Below are 18,291 nucleotides of genomic sequence, written 5' to 3'. Positions count from 1 at the left end.
CAACACCTCCTCTTTTTTCCCTACCTAACCCTCCTGAACAAGCTGTACCCTTCTATACCAATATTCCAGTCATGTGTATTATCCCACCAAGTCTCTGTGATACCAAATATGTCATAGTTGTGTTTATTTACTAGCACTTCTAATTCTTCCTGTGTATTCCCCTTACTTCTTGCATTTCTATGCAGACAACTAAGACACTGATTTGATTTTTCCCTCCCCCCCCCCCCCCACACTTCTGCCTCTTGCAAGCGGTGGAGGGGAAAGGAATAAGGAACCCCAGGCAATTCGAGTTCAATTGCAACTAACCATGGCCTAACAAGGATTGTGACCACGAGGTAATGAGCACAAATGGCTTTAATTGCTTTAACCTACTCTGAAAGGAGGGGAAAAGGGAAGCTCACTCTCACTATCTGCAATCACACTTACAGTCCGACGAAATACAGGCTGAGCGTCAGGCACCAGGAGTTCATGCTGAGATTCATGCTGTTGGTATCTTCCCATGATGACCCCGGAACCGGTTCGTTGGCCAGATGATCCCAGCAGAGGTCACCCTTGGAAGGTCCTGCTTGGTGATCCCCTTTCGGGTTCTCTCTCTCTTCGTTGGATCGACGATGTTACAGGCCATGAGCAGTTTGGCCATGATGTTACAGGTCTATAGGCCTTCCTCAATGTCCTCTCTGGGCCGTGTGCACTGCAGGGGGCCATGTGCACTCTGTGCAGGGAACCATGTGCACTCAAGTTCAGGTGAGTAAAAGTTCATCACCCTCTGCATGTTTATTTCACAGACACACCATGCATTCATTCAGGAAGGGGGAACCATAAGGAGAATTTACAGAACCTAAGCCGAGAACAATTCACTTTACATAAATTATAACTTTCAAACAGATAATGTCCTTCACCCTCAACACTGCCTTGTCCCTCCTTTGTCTCTGCTATTATAGGCCTTGCTGCTTCCCATTTCTGACCTATCTCCCAGGTCTCCATGTTTTTCACTTACCTATGGGCTTTGATCACATGCCCTCTGTTATACCTAGTTTAAAGCCCTCCAGGCAGTATATAAATACTTTCTCCCCTTCCTCATTGGGAGAACCCCATCCCTGCTTAGCAGTCCTTCTTTCTGGAACAGCATCCCATGATCAAGGAAACCAAACCCCCCTTGGCAACACCATCTTCGCAGCCAGGTATTCACCGCCAGGATGCACCTGTCTCTGCCTGGGCTCCTACCTTTGACCAGAAGGAATGAAGAGAACACCACCTGCACTCCAAACTCCTTCACCTGTACGCCAAGAGCTCTGTAGTCACTTTTGATCTGCTCAAGGTCACACCTTGCAGTATCACTAGTGCCCACATGGATGATTAATATAGGGTAGTAGTCAAAGGCCAGATAATCCTTGACAATCCCTCTGTAAAGTCTTGGTCCCAGCTCCTGACAGGCAGCATACCTCCCAGGATGTCATGTCAGGGCAACAGATGAGTGCCTCCATGCCCCTCAGAAAAGTCTCCAGCTACCATTACCCTACATTTCTTCCTTGCAGTGATAATCTGTAGACCTCCCATCCTTGAGGATACATGGCTTCTCTTCCTCCACCTTAGGGTGTGATTCCATCTCTCTCATATCCAGGGCAGCATAATAGTTCTCCAGAACCACAGTGAGAGGGTGTAGAGTAGGGCTGGAGTACTGCCTGCTGCCAAAAGTAACCAGCAGAGACAGAGCCATCTCTTCCCCCACCAGTAGTGTGCCAGCAATCCTTTGTAGCTGGATAGCTTCCTCCACCTTAACTATCACCACATGAATACTCTCAAAGAATCCCTCACAGGCATGGATGCTCCTCAACCTAGCCACCTGTAGCTCTCCCACCTGCTTCCTGAGACACAGGAGCAGTGATGACACAGGTGATGTGGGTCTTCCTAACCATATTAGGACTCCCTCTTACATACTCCTTCTCAAACTCCCCTGTTCACTTTGGAACACAATTCAGCAACATATTCAGCAAGTCATCCAGTCCAGATGAAGTAATCTACCACATGCTCCCAAAGAATCAGGTGCTAGAGGAGTTAATAAGGTCACCTTCCAGATCAGCTACATTGCATTTGTAGTTTCCAATTAAGATATTTGTTTTCTTTTTCCAAGAATCTGAAATAGCATTATTGTTCCCAGGTAACAAATGAGTCTTGTTTATAATGGACTATTTCAGCATTTCTATAGTTACTGGATAATTAAACTGTTTATTTAATCAAATGTAAGTATTCCTCTTAAAAAGAAGCTGAAAGAGATTTAATACTGATTCCTTAAGAGCTTTTATTTACGGACAGTGTTCATGTTAGCTGAGTATTCCTGAGGTCTTCCATTTGATCTGCAATTCTTGACAACCTGAATGCTGTCCTGGTTCTAATCACAATTAGTGTTTAACAGAAATAGTTATAGTCAGTGTCTTTTAAAAAAGGGCACAAAAAATCATTGTGAGGAAAAACTTTCATTCAACTAGTTTCTATAGAGGAGCCACGTTCTCTACAAAGATTGTGAATTAATAAACTGTATTCAACTGAATATTTAGGTATGTCTGTATTTAGAATAACTGGTATACCTTTCCATTCTTGTAAGGAAAGTAATATTACTCCCAGCCACATATTGCTCAATTTTTCCTTTCAATAAAGTAATCATGGCCACAGTACCTTCAAAGATGGGCTTTGTCAATGATTGCTGCATCTCTCCTTTAATCTAAAGTGAGAAGGTCCATCATTTGTCTAAAGTGAACCCATTTGTAAGATACCTGGATAATTATTGACCTTTGGGGTGAATTAGACACTCTCTCTCAATGGACACTTACAAAGACAGCAAAATTTAAGGAGCTTATGGAAGATGCTTGTGTACAGGTGTTTAATGTTAAGATAACCTCCAATGGAAGATTAAATCTTTCCAAAAGCATCTCCTTTAAAATTAGAATAGAGAAGTCTGGAGAAGAATTAGCACTAGTGAAACACTGGGGGCTACGTCTAGATTGGAGCTTTGCCAGAAAAAAGTGCCAGTCTAGACGCGGATCTTGCGGAAAATAAAGACTTTTCCAAAAGATCCCTTATCCCTAAGCCTTCAGAAAAGGCTTTATTTTCCACAAGATCCGCAAAGCTCCGTGCCGAAAAAAAGAGGCAGCCATTTTTATGCTCATGAAGCGGGGGAGATTTAAATCCCGCTTCATTAGCAATTGCGATATGTCTAATTTGCATCCCTTTTACGAAAAAGGGATGCAATCCAGACGTAGCCTGGATGTGCATGTGTTTGAGTGGGAGACAAGAGCACTACGGCCCCTATTTTATAAGAGCCTTGTAGAGATACTATATAGAAGAGTCTGTTGCTACATGGTATCTCCCCACCTCATCAGGCAACTAATGCTTGTTATTCATAACAAGTCAAAAAACCCTTGACACATGTGCAAAGTGTGCATAGCTGCACACATGCCACTGCTAATTCAGCTGCAGAGAAGTGCACAGTGTCATTTGTTTTATACAGAGTTGTTAGGGGGAATGAGAAATGCTTGATCCAACCTGAGAAATTAATTTCCAGATAACTACCATACCCACACGGAGAACTGAACCCTAACTAGGTAATGAGAAAGAGATGGCTCTAATTTATTGACAGAAGGAAAGATATTTGACTAAACATGGGGTGGAGAATAATGGTTCCTAAAATAATTAGAGATAATAGAAAATATTGTTACTGCAAAATATATTAAATTTATTAACAAGATGATTTGATCAGTAGGATTCTATTTCTGGAAGACATATTCTCAGGTGGAAAAAATAGCTGTCTCTTTTAGTTTGTGGATGATTCTCCAGGTGACAGGCAGCTGTTTCGCCATCCCTGATGAAGGTCATTGACGATTCTCTGAAGAGTCAGCAGTAATTAGACCAAATTGCATTGCAAAAATAACTATTTTTTTCCTCTACCTTGCACAATTTTGCCTGGCTCTCCCAAGACAACAAAACTGGCAATAAGCCTCCATTCATTACAAAAAAAAGTAGTCTAACAGTAATTCTGGGTTATACAGGGTCTGTTGTTTGTCAGTGATATTGAATGGTTTCTATCTACTGTAACAAATCACTCAACAGTAAAATAAATGGTAGCTGATTGTATGCCAATGGTGTATTTAACAGTACTCTATTGTAATGAATGCTGCTGGAAATATAACAGGTCTCAATGGAGGAAAAATGCAAGCTATTTTTAAAAATAAAATATTGATGTAATTGGTTTCCCCACCCACAGAGCTTCACAAGCCTACAAGCAGGATTAGTTTTAATGGTTTGTTAGAAAAGTTAGGGAGATTGAAGAAAATCTTCAAGGCATTTTTGAAAGTACTGAATTAAAAAGAACAGAACTACCACAGAACCTTTCAGACTGAATTCTCAGATTCCCCCCTTCAGTTTTTTTTTTAACTCAAGTAGCATCCTACAGAGCTTCAGGAAAGGATGGAATAGTAATATTCCTCCTAATGAGAGCTCTCAGCTAGGAGGAGCAATCATGGAACTAAAGCTATAATCATTCCTTACTGGCAGTCAGCTTTCCTTGCTGATTGGCAAGCAGGCAAGACCAAACAATGGCTGATGTTTTCCATTTACAAAGAGCTTATACTTTAATGGAAGGGTTTCCCCCCCCCCCCTTCCCTCTGTTTTCCATTATGTATTTGGATCTGGTTGCAGTCATACCTGGGCTAATAGAAACACTTCCCTTTCTTCTCTCTTTCCTGCTAATCCTTCCACATCTGATTTTTTAAAACTAGTATGTTTCATAGTGATTCCTAGATCTCATTGAATCTCTCATGTGAATTGGGATGTAGTATAGCAAGTGGCTTATACTTTTTCCATTGAAGTATCACCAGCTGGCATTTTTAAAATGTTTTGAAATCCAATCCAAGTCTAATTTTGATTCCCATATCCAGAATTCTTGAAATAAGGGGGCAACAGACCAAAGGAGCCCTTTTGTTTCTCAGCGCAGAAGGGAAACTGATTCACATTCATAATATTGGCTTTCCTGCGAGGATTCCCAATCATGCTGCCAACTGCAAGTAGACAACTTGTAAGTGTTTTAGGTGTTATTTCTCCTTCATGGTCTATGAAGCCAAGTGAGTGAGTGAGTATGTCCGTGTCCAAAGCAGACTGAGCAGAGTGATGGAATTAACAGAAATGAGTCCACCAGACATCTAGATTAATGTAGAAAAATGAGAAAACACTGATTCCCTTCAAGGTACACAGTCAGGTTGTGTACCTATATTTCATAAAAAAAACCCTCAAAATGACAGAAGACAAGCAATAATGAGAAGAATAAAATGAAGTAAAGGGACACCTAAGAAAACAGACATCAAAATTGGCTGCTTGTGTGCAGTAACACTCTCTTTTCCTGACTAAATTGGACCAGGTCATTCTTTAAAGGGGTGCTGTTTCTCCCCCAAAATTTGAGTATCTCTAATTGTTAATCTTTTTAGTATTACAGACACCACAGTGAAGGAAATCATTGTAATACTAAAGCAACATTCCTTTGACAGCCCCTGAATCCCATCTTCTAACCTGTCTCCCAATTATTTTCCTTTTCAAGCAAATGAAGTAATCACAACTATTTCTAAATGCCATTTTTCAGAACAAAGATGTGGTGGCAGGGAAATAATTTCAAGTAACTTAGACTGACCCCTTTATTATACATTTTTTTTAAAAAAAACAACTATGCCATACTTTACATTTCTACGGCACTTTTTCTCCCAAGTCTCAAAACATTTTACATAAAACATAAAACCATTAAACAAAATTTTCGACACCTTATAAAGTGACTACACCCCATATAAGAATCCCACTTCATTTACTATTGAAATGTCAGTTTCTGGGGAGCGACAATACTTATCTGTCAACACAAGGTAACAACGACACTAGAGCTAATTTGATAACTCTTACAAAAACATTATAGAATTTCCACTATATAACGGGTATATAACAGCATCTCCGGCTACATCTAGACTGCAGTTTTTCCGGGATATATCCCAGAAAAACTGCCGCATCCAAGAAATGCATCTGCTTTGCTGAAAAAAAATTCAGAAAAGCAGACGTGTTTTTTTGGCATCCCTGTAAATCCCGTTTTTACGAGGAAGAAGGGATATTCTGAAAGAGTTTTTTTCTGACATTTGGCCCATTGTAGATGGGCCAAATGTTCGAAAAGCCTCTTCCGAAAAAAGAATCGGAAAAAGATATGCAAATTGTAGTTTGCAATTTGCATATCTTTTTCTGATAGAACTGTGTGGTCACAGCCTCCATTGGACAACGCCTTTGAAGGACAGCACCAGCGACAGCTCATTGCCTACTAACACAGATTGCTTCATTGCCAACTCTCAGGGAGAAGTCCCACCTGCTGGAGTATCACATCCGCCTCCATGTTGGTGTCTGTGGAGTGCTTCCATCCCAGGACTGCCCGAGTTCAATGCTTCTGAGATTTGGTAAGCCCACAGCCCAAGGGTCCAAATTCTGCAGGGATGTAAGTGGAAATGTAAGCTGCTCCAAAACGGTGGAAATAATGCAAAAAGAGTTACACAAAGGGACAGACGTGGGAGTGGAAAAGTGAGACCAGCTAATGGGAACACTGTGAAATAGTTTCATTGTGGTTTACATCAGTACTTAATCTAACTTCCATTAGAGTTGCCCCTAGTTACTTCAGGCTAAATTTGACTCATTTATTTTGCCCATAGTCATATAAAGATACTGAAAAAATAACACCCTGCACCTGACTGCAATACCCTCCACTGATACTAAACAGGAGTCATATTCTGATACAATACTTATCTGGGGCTAATCCTGTATTCTTTGCATACCCAAAAATACTGAAAGCAAGTAATGAGTACACATACATTTTTTAATACCTTATCTATCTATACGATATCTGTGAAGATGGCTATATAAAGTATATAAATTAAAAGGACATAGTATTTATTCTTGGATAGATATGTGCAAGCATTATCCATACACCCTCTCAGCTGATTCATTTCCTTACCTACAAGGGAATTATTAGTACTAACATAAGTTTTAGAATGAACATGAATCAATTGGATGCCAACAATGTAATTAGGATAGAATTAATATGACAACCCATGTACTATTTCAATACTTTCACTTCTCTTAAACAAGCAGCTCCTATTGGTAATATAAAAATAAAGCATGCTGAGTGAAACAGGCACACTGCTTTGCAGATGAACAGGGGATTCACAAAGAAATGCTTAAGTTTACAAACTGCAGAATGGAGAATCAATTTTGCTGCATGGAGAATACTTAATTACAGCAACATTTATGCCAAGAAAATGACATTTGAAAACCACATGAAAAACTGACACTGATGTCCCACAGAGAAGGCTTTTTTTCTTTCCATAAATAGACTGTGGAGCTGAGTTATTTAGTGCCTATGTTACTATGAGGGGAGTAGATGACTGAAGGTTCGTGAAGATATGCTGTAGTCTGCATTCATTGAGAAGACAGAGAGTGTATGAACAGCACTTTTGAAATTGCAAGAAATCAGCAAGAAAAGCCTGGAGCATTCACAAGCATAAATATCCCTTCACAGAAATTTATCCATCCATTAGAGGAATGATGAAACGTATGAAAGGAAGCCAAGGAGATGAGATGAAACATGGGTTATAACACCAAAATATTCAGGTCTTCAATGCCTACCAAGTATGAGAAGCCAGAAGAAAGGGCAGAGATCCTATGTAGAATGTGTTATAAAAAGCATTTGTCAAAGCCAAGATGGGAGTGTAAGCGGTATTGCTTAGTCCTGGGCCCCTGACTGATGATCTGACTTATACCTACTAGTCCAATGGCCCCTTTAAGAAAGTGGGGCCAGAGGGCGGGGCAGGCTGCAACACTCGTGCCAGTCCATAGTCAATACAGCCTAGGCCCTAGTTCAGGGTGAGATGGGAGAACAAACAGTTCCCAGAGTCAGTTTTAGCCCAGGCCCTGGTTCAGGGCAGGGCAGGTAAATAAAAAGTTTTCCCAGCACAAGTGGGGAGGGGGAGACAGCCACCCCAAAATTGGGGTGGCAGGGGGGATGCAGGCCCTCCCTACTTCACTGCATTCCAGCCCGCACCTTAGCAGTGGCCGCCTTGGCGGCCACTGCGTCAGTGGGGAATCCAATCTGAAACATGCCAACACACATTAAAGGGCTGACCATCATCTGCTTCCCCTGGGCCACTTCCAAATTCCCCCTCCATCTGTACCTGGCTCTCAATCAGTGATGGGTTCACAGCGTCCAGGTACTCTGCCTGTGAGGATAGTGCACAGAAAGTCTCCTCTTCAGTGCCTGGTCCTAGCAGTCTGGGCCAGTCGTTCACCTCTGCCAGATCCTCAGGGCTTAAGCATGAAGGTTCAGCTTAGGCCTCTGCTCCCTTCAGCAGCTGGCCCCCTACTGCATTCCTGGGCTGGGCTTTATACTTCCTGCCCCACCCATAGGCCTCTGTGGACTTAAAAGGGCAGGCTCTGTCTTGGACCACCTGGGCTCAGAGAGGGGTTCCTACTCAGCGGGGTCAGTGAATGCCCCCCCCCACCTGCTCATTACAGAGAGTTTATCTGGAGTATTTGGACATTTGTGTATGTATGGTAAAGGATAGGTTGGTTGGTCTTAATCTACTGATGAAACCCAGGTTGCAGCTTTAATGGCAAAAAAACCCTCATACTTCACAATCACAATTCCTCTCAGAGTTTCATCACTATATATTTGCTTGAGAGGGGTAGCCGAGTTAGTCTGTAACAAGAAAAACTTAAAAATCAACAGTCTAATAGCATCTTAGGGTATGTCTACACTACAGCGCTAATTCGAACTAACTTAGTTCAAATTAGTTAATTCGAACTAAGCTAATTCGAACTAATGCATCCAGACTAAAAAACTAGTTCGAATTAGCATTTTGTTAATTCGAACTAGCATGTCCACATTAAGTGGACCCTGAACCGGGGTTAAGGATGGCCGGAAGCAGTGCCGGCTGGGCATCAGAGTAGGACTTAGAGCGTGGAGCTGCTGCCTCAGGCTAGCCGAGAGCTGTGCTTAAAGGGACCCGACCCCCACCCCGGACAAACAGTTCTCAGGGGTGCCCCGCTTGCAAAGCAGTCCTGGCTTGGAGTGCCCTGAGTGCCCACACTGGGCACATCACAGCACTCGGACATCAGACCGGCTGCATTTGCCGCAGGCTGCCATCTGGGCAGAGGGGGCAATTGGGGGGCTGCAGGAGAGCTTCCACCCCCAGAAGCCCACAGAGCCAGCCCAGTCCTCCCCATCGGGGGCTCGTACCCCATTCCTCCCTCACCTCCTTCCACTTACCCTTCCCTAGCCCCCTTCCTGATGTACAAAATAAAGGACACGTGTGCTCAAAAATAGAATCTCTCTTTATTGAACAAAACTCGGGGAGACTGGGAAAAGGAGGTGGGAGAAGGGAAGAGAGAGGGTGGGAGAGGGGAGGGCAACTAAAATGATCAGAGGTTTGGAACAGGTCCCATATGAAGAGAGGCTAAAGAGACTGGGACTTTTCAGTTTAGAAAAGAGGAGACTGAGGGGGGATAGGATAGAGGTCTATAAAAGCATGAGTGGGGTGGAGAGGGTGCATACAGAAAAGTTCTTCTTTAATTCCCATAATAAAGGACTAGAGGACACCAAAGGAAAGGAATGGGTAGCAGGCTTCAAACTAGTAACAGAAAGTTGTTTTTCACAAAGCAAAGAGTCAACCTGTGGAACTCCTTGCTGCAGGAGGCTGTGAAGGCTAGAACTAGAACAGAGTTTAAAGAGAAGTGAGATCAAGTCATGGAGGTTGGGTCCATGGAGTGGTATTAGCCAGGGGGTAGGAGTGGTGTCCCTGCCCAAAGTTTGTGGAAGGCTGGAGAGGGATGGCACGAGACAAATGGCTTGGTCACTGTCTTCGGTCCATCCCCTCCAGGGTCCCTAGGGTTGGCCACTGTCGGCAGACAGGCTACTGGGCTAGATGAACCTTTGGTCTGACCTAGTATGGCCATTGTAAGCTCAGGGCTCAGGGTCGGGGGTCTCAGTGGACCACCTTGATTTTCATGCACACCTGCTCCTGGGTGGACAGGCTGGCAGCTCTCCTGCTCTAGACGGCCACTTTCCTGTGCCTAGTGCGGAGGTCGTGGACAAGGTCCACGATGTCCGCACTAGACCAGGCGGGTGCCCGCCTCTTGCGGTCCCGGGTATACTCCCGGGAGCCACCAGCCTGGTCCCGGGAAGAGGGGGAGGGCTGGGAGGCATTGGGTGGGTGGCTCGAGCCGTGCCAGGTGCAGGGTCTGCTGGCTGGGTGCTGGCAGGCTTGCACCTGGAACGGGCATCGTAGCCAGCCCGTGCCCCTTTAAGGGGTCCGGGGCCGGGAGGGGGGCAGACGAGTTTCCCTGGTGTTGGCCAGAGTGGCCACCAGGGAAACCTTGGGAGGGCTAGCCTCCCACTAGTTCGAATTAAGGGGCTACACACCCCTTAATTCGAACTAGTAAGTTCGAACTAGGCTTAGTCCTCGTAAAATGAGGTTTACCTAGTTCGAACTAAGCGCTCCCCTAGTTCGAATTACGTTCGAACTAGCGGAGCGCTAGTGTAGCGCCTATGAAAGTTAATTCGAACTAACGTCCGTTAGTTCGAATTAACTTTGTAGTGTAGACATACCCTTAAAGACTAACAAAACATGTAGATGGTATCCTGAGCTTTCATGGGCAAAACCCGCTTCTTCAGATGCCTCGAGTATTAGAAGTCCAGATCCAAGAAACATATTTAGTGTTTTTGAGGGCTAGGAGCATTAATCAGAAACTGATCAGAGTAAACCATGACTAACCAATATGATTAGCTTCTATGATGGGGTAACTGGCTCTGCAGATATGGGAAAATCAGTGGATGTGGTATACCTTGACTTTAGCAAAGCTTTTGATATGGTCTCCCACAATATTCTTGTCAGTTAAGGGAATATGGATTGGATAAATGGACCGTAAGATGTATAGAAAGCTGACTAGACTGTTAGGCCCAATGGGTAGTGATCAACGGCTTGATGTCAGGTTGGGGATCAGTTTCTAGTGGAATGCCCCAAGGATCTGTTCTTGGACCAGTTTTGTTCAACATCTTTATTAATGACCTGGATGAGGGGATGGATTGCACCCTCAGCAAGTTCGCAGATGACACTAAGATAGGGGCAGAGGTAGATATGCTGGAGGGCAGGGAAAGGATCCAGAGTGACCTGGACAGATTAGAGGATGGAGCCAAACTTTTCAATTTTAAATTATTTTTACTTTATATTTCATAATGTAAACATTTTTAAAAGTCAAAATAGAAAACAATATTCTGATTTTCCCAAAAAGGACCATTTAGAATCATAGGATTGGAAGAGACCTCAGGAGGTCATTGAGTCCAATACGCTGCCCAAAGCAGGACCAACCCCAACTAAATCATCCCAGCCAGGGCTTTGTCAAGCCAGATCTTGAAAACTCCAGGGATGCAGATTCTACCACCTCCCTAGGGCACCTATTCCAATGCTTTACCACCCTCCTAGTGAAATAGTTTTTCCTAATATCCAACTTAGACATCCTCCACTACAACTTGAGACCATTGCTCCTTGTTCTACCATCTGTCACTACTGAGAACAGTCTCTCTCTGTTCTTTTCGGAACTCCCTTTCAGGTAGTTAAAGGCTGCTATCAAATCCCCCCTCACTGTTCTCTCCTGCACACTAAACAAGCCCAAATCACTCAGCCTCTTCTCATAAGTCATGTGCTCCATCCCCTTAATCAATTTTGTTGCCCTCCGTTGGACTTTCTTTCATCAACATCCTTTCTGTAATGGGGGGCCCAAAACTGGATGCAATACTCCCAATGTAGCCTCACCGGCACTGAATAAAGGGGAATAAACACTTCTCTAGATATGCTGGCAACGCTTCTCCTAATTGACCCAAATATGCCATGAGCCTTCTTGGCTACAAGGGCACACTCTTGACTCATATCCAGTTTCTCATCCACTGTATTCCCCCGTTCCTTTTCTGCCAAATTGCTGCTTAGAGCAGTGATTCCCAACTTTTTTCCCATAGAGAGACCCCTAAAATAATTTTTCATATCCTGAGGAATGCCTACCTATGAAAATGTTTGCTTGGCCAGAAAAAGTTGACAGCTGGGAGCACAATTCAATTACTGATAAATTATTGTCAAGAAAATTTATTTGTAAAGAGCTGTTAAACTGTATATACATTGTAAGAAAAAAATTTTTTCCTGTGTTTTGTTTGTGGAATTTCAAAATTTTTATTATTTATTCCACGATTTCTCACTGAACCCCTGATGATGGTCTGCGGAACCCCAGGGTTCCGCGAAACCCTGGTTGGGAAACACTGGCTTAGAGAGTTGTTCCCCTACCTGTAACAGTGCTTGGGGTTCTTCTGTCCCAAGTGCAGGATTCTGCACTTGTTCTTGTTGAATCTCAACAGAATTCTTTTGGCCCAATCCTCCAATTTGTCCAGGTCTCTCTGGACCTTATCCCTGCCCTCCAGCATATCTACCTCCCCCCTTGCTTAGTGTCATCTGTGACATTGCTGAGGGTGCAATCCATTCACTCATCCAGGTCATTAACAAAGATGTTGAATAAAACCAGCCCTAGAACTGACCCTTGGGGCCCTCCGCTTGATACCGACTGCCAACCAGTCATCAAGCCATTGATCACTGCCCATTGGACCTAACAATCTAGCCAGCTTTCTATCCACCTTATATCCACTTATCCAATCCATGCTTCCTTAAGTTGCTGGCAAGAATACTGTGGGATTCCTATTGACGTGAAATGATTGTTCCACAAGATTTTGTGTTTTGCAGGATTTTTATCATTTTTTGTTCTGTTTTAATTCTACTTTGGATCAGACAAAATTCTCAGCAAAATGGGGAAGGGAGGGGGAATTGTTCCAGTTGAACTCTACACAGCAGCTTAAAGATAGCCAGAAGGAGGAAGATGATGGAAACTTCAATATGTTGGAGAACGATTTAGGAAAGTTTGGAAACAAACAGAACAGGCCATGTTCATTCCTGTTATGATAGCCTATACTTATGCAGTTACACCAACAATGGCTTTCATCTATTACATTAGTACAAATAAATTGATGGAGGCTGATGTTAAGAATAAAAAAAACCTAACAAGTTATTAATGTTCTTTTGAAAAAATAGGTTTAAATGTTTTCAAGGAAAAATATTCAATATTTAAACAAATGCTTTTCAATCAAAAGAGGATACTTTTTTCCCCCATAGTCAGCACACTGAAAGATAAAATGAGAGCTTTCTGTAGGAAGGAACTGGAAATCATGATCATGTCCTGGGATATGGGTGCTTAGAAAAACAGTTAATTAAAATACAGTTAAATAATTTTTATGATGAAAAACAAGTCTCTCTTATTGGCAAAGACATAATGCACACTGTAATTGATTTTTATACTAGAATATTTTAAAGGAAAACATATTGATGAAGATAAAATTAGGTACTTCTTAGTAGGGATTAAATTGCCTGGCATTGAAAGCTTAGATCTCATTGCTCCAATTATTAATAAATAAATTATAAAAGCAAATTCTATGAAAGGGTGGGATTTGGTTTGATAACTTGGTTTAGAAAACAATCTTGCTCCTCAAACTTTCCAGGGAGTCTTTTGAAGGGGAATCTTAACAGAACCCTTGCTAATTTGCTTGATTGGCCTTTTTTAAAAATGAAGGAATCAGATTAATTCTAATAATTCTTCTGAGACACTGCCAGCATGAATGCTGATGCAGATATTAACATATGACTATGCCACTTACACTGAAAGCATGTTATTTTATTCTGATATAACAATATTGTGATAATAATTATCTGTGTTGGGATATGTAAAAATTTAACAGAGGTCTGGGATAGTAGTAAGGGGTCAGCCACAGCATGGAAAAGCCCTTTAAACATGTCCTTGCTGTCCTTTAAAAATATTGGGAATGTAAGTAAGGTGTGGGGCTTAGGGAATAATGGGCTATTGAACAGCAGGGGCAAAGGAGATAGGTGTCAACGCTCCAAAAGCAGAATAGAAACCCTTTGCAAGCAGATTCACATGGTTTATTTAAAGAGTACTGCATGCAAAGAGAGGCCCTAGAATGAAGACTTAGCTAACAGATACACATTTGGAGCTCTGAATAAACAGCAGAAGCATCTGTGACTTAAGATCTCAGACTTAAATAAAGTGTTTCGGCTATGACAGCTTTAGGTAGCTTTGCATAACTATCTACAATATATTTTATAAATGTCAGTCATACAAAAAGGTTTTTATAGCGATGGGGCAGAACAATTTTATAATAAGAGTCCTCCACAATGACCCAACACAATGGATTACATCATTTACATACACAGTCAATGACTGCATGACTGCCTGCTTTCTTTGTGAGTTCTCACTGTTAGCAGTGGTTAACTGAAATTAAACTGTCATAGGCGTAACATAAAATGTCATCCAAAATGAAAAGGAATATGCGGCTTTACACTGGGATGTGAAGATGGAGACATAGTACTGGTCGCTTGGTATAATTTGTCTAAGACAAAAAAACAAAACAAAAAGAAACCCCACAAAAACAAAAAATGAATGATCCAATGCTAAGTTTATAATAGTTATTTCCATGGTAATCATATTCCTACCCTGTATCCTCTGCTCAGTGGGCAGCTGCTTTCTCAACTCAGTCCATAAATGCAACCTCGTTTTTTCCCTTACTATTTATGCACAAACTGACCATGATTTTCCTGAATCCTTCCATTATTGGTAATTATTTGATCACATAATTTGACTAAAATTCTCTCTTAGATTAGCAGTCAATTGAACAATAGGGAGTATTCATTGTTCGTTTTGTGCTAATGATCACCTAAAATTCGTGGGATGAAAACTAGAAAAGCTCCCACTGACCTCAATGGGACCAGATTTAGGCTTGTGAGATTTCTGTGTCCTCTGTTTCTTGACTGTATATATGAATTTTAAAAACCCACTAAAATAATAAATGGGGAATAATGAGTATCAAGTATGTACTTTCTTACATGTGTGAATATGGGTTTTAATTCAGAGCAAAACTAGATATTGAAATATTGATTTAAACATGAATATTGTTGAATGGAATCAAGAATGAGATTTTGCAAACACATTTTTTTTCATTGTCTATTCTTCTTCTTCGAATATCCCTTTGTGTGAGGATGATGTCTGCCAATGGGACTCATTTTTAAGTGGCTGAGAAGCCCTGAAGAAGACCCTTGGCTTACACTGAATCACATAAAAAAGAAATTATCAGAGGGGTAGCTGTGTTAGTCTGAATCTGCAGAAGCGACGAGGAGTCCTGTGGCACCTTATAGACTAACAGATTTATTAGTGCATAAGCTATCGTGGGTAAAGATCCATGCATCTGACAAAGTGGGTCTTTGCCCACAAAAGATTGTGCTCCAATAAATCTGTTAGTCTATACAGTGCCACAGGAATCTTCATAAAAAGGAGAGTTACTCATGACTGTACGCATCTAATACCATTTTAACAAAATATGCAAGTGTCATATTGCAGTCAACCTGGCATAAAAACAGAGTTAGACCAAGTCATCAGTAAACTCAGGAGAATAATTTACAAATAGTCTAGTAACTTCTTTCTCTATCCTGCCGTAAAGCACTGAAACGAAAAGAAATGTCAAAAGCCTTCTAAATCTGGCTTGCTTCTACTGATGGGTGCTTAGTTCTTTACCCAGCTGTGAGGAAGTCATAGGTTTTAGTTACAATTTTTCATTCCATGCAAGGTTGAAATGCTATAGAAACTGCATGCTCAGTTCCTGAGAGAGTAATGTTTTAGTATTAGCCATGGTGAACGTGAGTGGGTTTTCGTGAAATATTCTGCTAGTTTATTATCTGTTCAGGCCTTACTTCCTGTCTCTGTGTTCACAAAGCAATAGATGACTGTTTCTGTCAAGTACATTATCCCATGTATTTCTTTTATCTGTATTTTTTGTTGTGCATGCCTCTTTTGTTCTTTTTTACTATTCTTTTATTCAATGATCTGCAGAGCTAAACACAATGAAGACAGCTAAATCAACATTAGCAAATGTATTCGTATTCATCTGGCATATTAACTATCATGTAAGATTTGTATGTCCTATCCTATTTTATTCTGGAAGGTCATTGGAAAGTCATCTAAGAATTACTGAATAGTTTATTGATCTTCTAATTATTCTTCTTATGGTTTCTTCTGATGTCTTTTACTGTATTATTTTGTTAAGTTTGTTTAAAAATTTAATAAACATTTTAAAGGAGAGTCAGGAATAAGAGTTAACAAAAAAACCCTGTGAAGTTCAAAGAAAGAAAAGAACACTTAACTTCTATTGAACTCCGAGGCTGGGAATAAAAACATAGTGAAGAAGAAAAGCAGAAGTTCCATATGGTGTCTTCCTCAAAGAAACAAATAAGCAACAATAGGGGCTCAGTTTTTGAGTGTTGTGGTTGTAGAAGCCACAGCTACGTTGGAGGAGCTTCAGAAGGTTACTTTACTACTCACAGTTCCCACACATTCTCTCTGTGCTCAGAAGATAATGGGCAATGCCCAATACAGTTTTCTTTATTTAGCTAACTCTCCCATTACTATATTGTCTCAACACCCATTAACTTCAAAGCAGTTACCCTCACAATACCCCTGAGGAGTTAGAGAATTCATAGAATCTCCATTTAACAGATGACAAACTGAAACACAGAAACATTAATTAAATTACCCAAGGTCATTCAGGACATGTGTAGCACAGCAGGGAACTGAAGCCAAGCCTCTCAAGTCCAAGACCAATACGTCAACCACTGGCCTATTTTTCATCACTGGTTACAGCTCCATAGGTGTCAGTCAGACTATCTGTGCCTTAGTCATTTTAGTACAGAGTAGCTGAAATGGTTCACCAGCCTTGCAAAATCTTCCAGAATGTACCACTTCTGTTTCTGGGAACTGTGCTAAGGACTACATAATATATAGCTGAAACAGTTTAGCACAAAGTGCATAAGTCTTGCCATTGGCTTTGGAAAATCATAGGGCTAGAATAAAAAAGTTTTCAGTCTGATTGACTAGCCGAGCAGTTTGTGCATCAGAAGGTTCAGGACAGCTATTAAGTCATGAACAGTTCAATTCAACAGCGTGGACAATTGCTAAAGAGGAGCTGCTATTTTAATGTGAACTGTCTGCTTCCATCAGCCAGTGCTAAAGGAAATGGTCTTCTCCCCTTCTAGGTTCCCACCGCCATTGGGTCTCTCACCCTGCATTACTTGCTCTCAGCATTACTGCTGGAATTTAGGATGCTGCTGCAAAATCATGCAAGTGGAAAGAGGAGATTCCCTTCATACTCTTCCTTTCACCCCACACATGCGTCAGAGAATCAGATTCACCGTTACCCAGTATTTAGGAAAACACAGGACCTGTCCTGCTTTTAGTTTTGTTTGGGTTCAGGGGATTTCCTGCACAGAGGTTATGCCAAGACCATGGGAGAATGTTGTGGCATTCCTCTGAACCTGGAAAGGTGGAAACTGGGAGGCATTAAAGATTGGGAGTCACTAAGGGTGCATCTACATCATCATCATCATCATCATCATCAACCATGGGCTCAACCCAATGCCTCCCTCACTATTTCCTTCCATCTTACCTCATCCAGTGCATAGTGGCTTAGTTTCTGTAGACTAGCTCTGCATCAATCTACTATATCATCTACCCATTCTCTGTGGGGTCTGCATCTCCTATCCAGACCAACCATTATGCCATGCACCATTATTTTGAGATAACTAGCATTATTTCAAAATAACAATGCAAGCGTCTACACAGACATTCTGTTATTTCGAAATAATTTCGAAATAATGGATGCCTTATTCTGAAATCTGTAAACCTCATTCTACAAGGAATAACACCTATTCTGAAATAGCTATTTTGAAATAAGGCCTGTGTAGACGCACCACTGCTGCTATTTCATAATAGACCCTTAACAGGGCCATTCTAAGTTATCCCTCCCCAGTGCCTCCTCGGACTAATTCTGAGGCTTCCCTGCTGTGTAGACATGCTATTTCGAAATAAGTTATTTCAGAATACCTATTCCGGAATAGCTTATTTTGAAATAAGCATGGAGTGTAGACGTACCCTAGGATGCTATGGGGATGGAGCTATATACATATTCAAGAGAGGTGGATAGATAATTACCATATTAATGGTGAATTGGAGTAAAAAACTAAGTACTAAAAGATGCAATGCTTGGGGCACAAAGAGAGTGCAGTGGACACCTCAAGG

General features: G+C 41.6%; 1 long non-coding RNA gene across 1 annotated transcript; it reads right to left on the bottom strand.

The window, feature by feature from the left end:
- Nucleotides 1-363: 363 nt before the first annotated feature.
- LOC112547712 (uncharacterized) lies at nt 364-8,409 on the bottom strand. The gene is made up of 3 exons (XR_003091525.2): nt 8,238-8,409; nt 6,383-6,498; nt 364-691 (listed from the first exon to the last, which is right to left on the bottom strand). It is a non-coding gene; the product is annotated as an uncharacterized LOC112547712 (long non-coding RNA).
- Between the last annotated feature and the right edge of the window lie 9,882 nt (nt 8,410-18,291).

This window comes from Pelodiscus sinensis, chromosome 10 (assembly GCF_049634645.1).
Source record: "Pelodiscus sinensis isolate JC-2024 chromosome 10, ASM4963464v1, whole genome shotgun sequence".
Classification (NCBI taxonomy): domain Eukaryota; kingdom Metazoa; phylum Chordata; order Testudines; family Trionychidae; genus Pelodiscus; species Pelodiscus sinensis.
Note: the sequence above shows the minus strand (reverse complement) of the source record. Positions and strands in the feature narration are given on the sequence as shown.